Source organism: Anguilla rostrata, unplaced genomic scaffold (genome assembly GCF_018555375.3).
Source record: "Anguilla rostrata isolate EN2019 unplaced genomic scaffold, ASM1855537v3 scaf0386, whole genome shotgun sequence".
Lineage (NCBI taxonomy): Eukaryota > Metazoa > Chordata > Actinopteri > Anguilliformes > Anguillidae > Anguilla > Anguilla rostrata.
The window spans coordinates 1-7,519 of NW_026985909.1; the positions used below are offsets into that span (position 1 = coordinate 1).

Genomic DNA, 7,519 nt, shown 5'->3' on the forward strand with positions numbered 1-7,519 from the left:
TTTTTTTGTAGCTTGTGCCTTTAACGGTGACATTGTGTACAGCCACAGAGCTACGTAGTTGGAGGCCTAAATAATCAACAGATCACAAATTCTTGAAGTTGTGTAATTTGCGAGCACACTGTTTAAAATGTGTGTGTGTTTACTCTCAAACCTAAGGGTCCAAGAGCGAATAAGAGGCCCAAAGCAAAGTATCAGTTCAGGATAGTCACGTATATGATGATTGTAAGCCACCTAAAGGGTCACTTAGCAGTATCCCTTTTCCAGTTTCAAACATGAATTTTTATGATTAATATTATTATTATTGTTGTTATTATTATTTCTTAGTATCTATTCTCAGTACATTAATTATATTTTCTTATTTTATTCCTACTAAGACTATCAAACGAGCTTCCCTGTCCACAAGAATTAGGCGGTGAAAATAACTACAATGCGCTCTGACGCGTGACTAGATGACACACTCGCTCGCAATAACGCATTAGCTATGACACAGCCTCGTTATTTCTTATTATATTTTCTCAGTAAGTTAAATTAATTATATTTTCTTATTGTATTTTCTTATATGAGCTTTCGTGCAGGTTACCCGCGCTAACTATTGGTTGATTCAGTTCTCCAACAGCAATCCTTCTCTCATGTTATCACGACAAAGCTAGATAACATGGCTTAAAATGATTCATGTTCGAAGTGTTTTATCTGCTTTTTTACTGTCTGGTTAGCTTGCTACGAGGACGCGTGACAAGATGACACTCGCTTGCAATCACGCCTTGGCTATTTACAAAACATCATATAGTAGCTAATATCATTATCTCAGATTAAAAAAAACAAAAAAAAAACATGTGTGTGACATTCAACCACAATTTTATTTTGGCTGGTTATTTATTTGAGAATACAGCGATGTCCTCTGGAAATGTAGATCCTACGCTGCTTATGTGCTCACTTCCAGTTCATAAAGGCTTGCTAGCTTGCTAAAGTGAACCAAATATGTTAGCTAGCTCGCTCGTTTGATAATGAGGATTGATAAACATAGTGGTCGTATAAACGCATTTAATTAAAAACTTTCACTAAATCTACATACCTTTATTGCCGCAACCGAATCTGTGCAGACAAGTCTTGCAGTGGAGAATATTGGATGAGGCACGAGTAACAAACGTCTTATTAGAGAAGTAGCGCGTCAGCTGCTGCAGTTCACACTTGTATTAGAGCTCCCTCTACTGGATAATTGTAGTAAATAGCAATTACAACGTTCATGCAGACAAGTACAGATAAATAATCATCGTTTTTTTTTGTTTATTATATAATATATATTAATATATTATAGATATATCGGTCAGGCTCTAGTACATAATCTGCAGAAATGGGTGCTTTTACTGAAGTTTTCACTAAAGCCACTCTGTGATCCCATATTATCTCCAGCTATGGCACACAATGTACCTCGGTACACATGTCCATCAGGTTAGACTATACCATTTAAATCAAATAGGGATTTACTGCCTTCTGGGGACTGGAGTAGGGGGGTAGCACAACTTATAGCATCTGGCAATGAAAACAAAAATCTATCATTATGCATATTGACTAAAATTGCGCCATAATTAATTAGATAAAACAATAAGCTTTTTAATACACTCTTTAATTTGGTAGTGAAGTAGTAAATATACAGTACCTGCTCATTTCCATGCATTTAAATGTTTTCTGCACTGGATTGGTCGATTAACCTCGCAATTTCCTGTTCTCTTATGTACTGCAAGTCATCTTTGCTTTCCACTCCCTGGTGTAAGATCGTTTCTTCTGGCACACTTGGCAGGACAGAAATGACTGCGTCCTTGATGCTCTCACTTATATCAGACATTCTGAAGGAAAGGAGTGGCTATTAGAGACAGACCAAACATGTTGTACACAGGCAAAGGGTAATAGTCAAGCAGGCTTGCATGTTCGAGGCAGAAATAATTTGAAATGGGGTTCTCTGAGCCCATCTTTAGGCAGTAAATCCCCTGATCAAAAAGGAAATCAGACTGGCATTTCTCTGTGACAAAGTAAACACAACTGTTGCAAACAAGAATCAGTTCTATCTTGCCAAAGACTAGTCCCTCATCATTCTTCTCAAAGACAACACACGTGGCTTTTTTTGTAGCTTGTGCCTTTAACGGTGACATTGTGTACAGCCACAGAGCTACGTAGTTGGAGGCCTAAATAATCAACAGATCACAAATTCTTGAAGTTGTGTAATTTGCGAGCACACTGTTTAAAATGTGTGTGTGTTTACTCTCAACTAAGGGTCCAAGAGCGAATAAGAGGCCCAAAGCAAAGTATCAGTTCAGGATAGTCACGTATGTAATGATGATTGTAACCCACCTAAAGGGTCACTTAGCAGTATCCCTTTTCCAGTTTCAAACATGTATTTTTATGATTAATATTATTATTATTGTTGTTATTATTATTTCTTAGTATCTATTCTCAGTACATTAATTATATTTTCTTATTTATTCCTACTAAGACTATCAAACGAGCTTCCCTGTCCATAAGAATTAGGCGGTGAAAATAACTACAATGCGCTCTGACGCGTGACTAGATGACACACTCGCTCGCAATAACGCATTAGCTATGACACAGCCTCGTTATTTCGTATTATATTTTCTCAGTAAGTTAAATTAATTATATTTTCTTATTGTATTTTCTTATATGTATGAGCTTTCGTGCAGGTTACCCGCGCTAACTATTGGTTGATTCAGTTCTCCAACAGCAATCCTTCTCTCATGTTATCACGACAAAGCTAGATAACATGGCTTAAAATGATTCATGTTCGAAGTGTTTTATCTGCTTTTTTACTGTCTGGTTAGCTTGCTACGAGGACGCGTGACAAGATGACACTCGCTTGCAATCACGCCTTGGCTATTTACAAAACATCATATAGTAGCTAATATCATTATCTCAGATTAAAAAAAACAAAAAAAAAAACATGTGTGACACATTCAACCACCATTTTATTTTGGCTGGTTATTTATTTGAGAATACAGCGATGTCCTCTAGAAATGTAGATCCTACGCTGCTTATGTGCTCACTTCCAGTTCATAAAGGCTTGCTAGCTTGCTAAAGTGAACCAAATATGTTAGCTAGCTCGCTCGTTTGATAATGAGGATTGATAAACATAGTGGTCGTATAAACGCATTTAATTAAAAACTTTCACTAAATCTACATACCTTTATTGCCGCAACCGAATCTGTGCAGACAAGTCTTGCAGTGGAGAATATTGGATGAGGCACGAGTAACAAACGTCTTATTAGAGAAGCAGCGCGTCAGCTGCTGCAGTTCACACTTGTATTAGAGCTCCCTCTACTGGATAATTGTAGTAAATAGCAATTACAACGTTCATGCAGACAAGTACAGATAAATAATCATCGTTTTTTTTTTGTTTATTATATAATATATATTAATATATTATAGATATATCGGTCAGGCTCTAGTACATAATCTGCAGAAATGGGTGCTTTTACTGAAGTTTTCACTAAAGCCACTCTGTGATCCCATATTATCTCCAGCTATGGCACACAATGTACCTCGGTACACATGTCCATCAGGTTAGACTATACCATTTAAATCAAATAGGGATTTACTGCCTTCTGGGGACTGGAGTAGGGGGGTAGCACAACTTATAGCATCTGGCAATGAAAACAAAAATCTATCATTATGCATATTGACTAAAATTGCGCCATAATTAATTAGATAAAACAATAAGCTTTTTAATACACTCTTTAATTTGGTAGTGAAGTAGTAAATATACAGTACCTGCTCATTTCCATGCATTTAAATGTTTTCTGCACTGGATTGGTCGATTAACCTCTGCAATTTCCTGTTCTCTTATGTACTGCAAGTCATCTTTGCTTTCCACTCCCTGGTGTAAGATCGTTTCTTCTGGCACACTTGGCAGACAGAAATGACTGCGTCCTTGATGCTCTCACTTATATCAGACATTCTGAAGGAAAGGAGTGGCTATTAGAGACAGACCAAACATGTTGTACACAGGCAAAGGGTAATAGTCAAGCAGGCTTGCATGTTCGAGGCAGAAATAATTTGAAATGGGGTTCTCTGAGCCCATCTTTAGGCAGTAAATCCCCTGATCAAAAAGGAAATCAGACTGGCATTTCTCTGTGACAAAGTAAACACAACTGTTGCAAACAAGAATCAGTTCTATCTTGCCAAAGACTAGTCCCTCATCATTCTTCTCAAAGACAACACACGTGGCTTTTTTTGTAGCTTGTGCCTTTAACGGTGACATTGTGTACAGCCACAGAGCTACGTAGTTGGAGGCCTAAATAATCAACAGATCACAAATTCTTGAAGTTGTGTAATTTGCGAGCACACTGTTTAAAACGTGTGTGTTTACTCTCAAACCTAAGGGTCCAAGAGCGAATAAGAGGCCCAAAGCAAAGTATCAGTTCAGGATAGTCACGTATATAATGATGATTGTAACCCACCTAAAGGGTCACTTAGCAGTATCCCTTTTCCAGTTTCAAACATGTATTTTTATGATTAATATTATTATTATTGTTGTTATTATTATTTCTTAGTATCTATTCTCAGTACATTAATTATATTTTCTTATTTTATTCCTACTAAGACTATCAAACGAGCTTCCCTGTCCATAAGAATTAGGCGGTGAAAATAACTACAATGCGCTCTGACGCGTGACTAGATGACACACTCGCTCGCAATAACGCATTAGCTATGACACAGCCTCGTTATTTCGTATTATATTTTCTCAGTAAGTTAAATTAATTATATTTTCTTATTGTATTTTTATAGTATGAGCTTTCGTGCAGGTTACCCGCGCTAACTATTGGTTGATTCAGTTCTCCAACAGCAATCCTTCTCTCATGTTATCACGACAAAGCTAGATAACATGGCTTAAAATGATTCATGTTCGAAGTGTTTTATCTGCTTTTTTACTGTCTGGTTAGCTTGCTACGAGGACGCGTGACAAGATGACACTCGCTTGCAATCACGCCTTGGCTATTTACAAAACATCATATAGTAGCTAATATCATTATCTCAGATAAAAAAAAAACAAAAAAAACAAACAAATGTGTGACACATTCAACCACCATTTTATTTTGGCTGGTTATTTATTTGAGAATACAGCGATGTCCTCTAGAAATGTAGATCCTACGCTGCTTATGTGCTCACTTCCAGTTCATAAAGGCTTGCTAGCTTGCTAAAGTGAACCAAATATGTTAGCTAGCTCGCTCGTTTGATAATGAGGATTGATAAACATAGTGGTCGTATAAACGCATTTAATTAAAAACTTTCACTAAATCTACATACCTTTATTGCCGCAACCGAATCTGTGCAGACAAGTCTTGCAGTGGAGAATATTGGATGAGGCACGAGTAACAAACGTCTTATTAGAGAAGCAGCGCGTCAGCTGCTGCAGTTCACACTTGTATTAGAGCTCCCTCTACTGGATAATTGTAGTAAATAGCAATTACAATGTTCATGCAGACAAGTACAGATAAATAATCATCGTTTTTTTTTTGTTTATTATATAATATATATTAATATATTATAGATATATCGGTCAGGCTCTAGTACATAATCTGCAGAAATGGGTGCTTTTACTGAAGTTTTCACTAAAGCCACTCTGTGATCCCATATTATCTCCAGCTATGGCACACAATGTACCTCGGTACACATGTCCATCAGGTTAGACTATACCATTTAAATCAAAGTAGCGGATTTACTGCCTTCTGGGGACTGGAGTAGGGGGGTAGCACAACTTATAGCATCTGGCAATGAAAACAAAAATCTATCATTATGCATATTGACTAAAATTATGCCATAATTAATTAGATAAAACAATAAGCTTTTTAATACACTCTTTAATTTGGTAGTGAAGTAGTAAATATACAGTACCTGCTCATTTCCATGCATTTAAATGTTTTCTGCACTGGATTGGTCGATTAACCTCTGCAATTTCCTGTTCTCTTATGTACTGCAAGTCATCTTTGCTTTCCACTCCCTGGTGTAAGATCGTTTCTTCTGGCACACTTGGCAAGACAGAAATGACTGCGTCCTTGATGCTCTCACTTATATCAGACATTCTGAAGGAAAGGAGTGGCTATTAGAGACAGACCAAACATGTTGTACACAGGCAAAGGGTAATAGTCAAGCAGGCTTGCATGTTCGAGGCAGAAATAATTTGAAATGGGGTTCTCTGAGCCCATCTTTAGGCAGTAAATCCCCTGATCAAAAAGGAAATCAGACTGGCATTTCTCTGTGACAAAGTAAACACAACTGTTGCAAACAAGAATCAGTTCTATCTTGCCAAAGACTAGTCCCTCATCATTCTTCTCAAAGACAACACACGTGGCTTTTTTTGTAGCTTGTGCCTTTAACGGTGACATTGTGTACAGCCACAGAGCTACGTAGTTGGAGGCCTAAATAATCAACAGATCACAAATTCTTGAAGTTGTGTAATTTGCGAGCACACTGTTTAAAATGTGTGTGTGTTTACTCTCAAACCTAAGGGTCCAAGAGCGAATAAGAGGCCCAAAGCAAAGTATCAGTTCAGGATAGTCACGTATATGATGATTGTAACCCACCTAAAGGGTCACTTAGCAGTAGGTAAATATTTTCAGGTTAAAGCTAGGTTCGTAAGGAGAGGTTATGAATGAAGAGATGGACACAATGAACAACCGGAGCCAGAAAGTAAGTGCAAAATGGTTAGAACTGTATTAAAGAAAACGTAATGACAATATGTAAAGCTTATCACATTCAAACACATTAATTTGTCTTCATATCAATGTACTGAGCGTTGTAACTGTATTCACTGTCCATTCAGTTCTGAATGTCTTCTGTTCAGTCTGGTTCAGTTCAATTGGTCAAGTTCAATTTAGTTAGTTTCAAGTCAGTTTTGTTGGTTGGGTGCACCCTTTTTACAAAAAATAAAGTATCAAATAAAAGTGTGTAATTTCTCAATCACAATCCTACCACACCAGAGTGGGGTTGGGAGAAACAAGGGGGGTTCTACCTCAATGGATGAGGATGAATCAAGTTGATCAAGCTGGTCGGCTCGCCAGGGAGAGAATCCTAGGTTCACAGGTTTCTTCTCAGGTATCCAAAAAACCCAGCCTGTATGACAACAGGCTATTATAACAACTGAATACTTTTCTCAATCTTAGTTTTTTCTTTAAGGCATCATTGTAACCTCAAAAGTGTAAAAGTGTTACTAATAAAGCAAACAGTACACTTTATAAATGTTCAACTGTACAGTTTCATTTTATCAAATATTCTATCACTCTTTTAACCATTAATCATGAATTATGAGCAAGGTATTTTCCATGTAACTATAGCAAATAATTTTTTAAACCATGAACTCAATATAAATACATGGCAATAAACCTTTAACAATCAAGTAAATCATTAGTTGATTGTAAAATCATTTAAATTCATGTGAACTAACCCTCTTGCACTGTCATGCACAATAGAAGATATGGCTACATCATATACCCAAATGTAGCGCACTTGCTAA

At 36.9% G+C, this 7,519-nt stretch overlaps 1 long non-coding RNA gene across 1 annotated transcript; it reads right to left on the bottom strand.

Moving 5' to 3' along the window:
- Positions 1–4,802: 4,802 nt before the first annotated feature.
- LOC135246480 (uncharacterized) lies at positions 4,803–7,503 on the bottom strand. The gene is made up of 3 exons (XR_010327714.1): positions 7,019–7,503; positions 5,902–6,089; positions 4,803–5,774 (listed from the first exon to the last, which is right to left on the bottom strand). It is a non-coding gene; the product is annotated as an uncharacterized LOC135246480 (long non-coding RNA).
- Between the last annotated feature and the right edge of the window lie 16 nt (positions 7,504–7,519).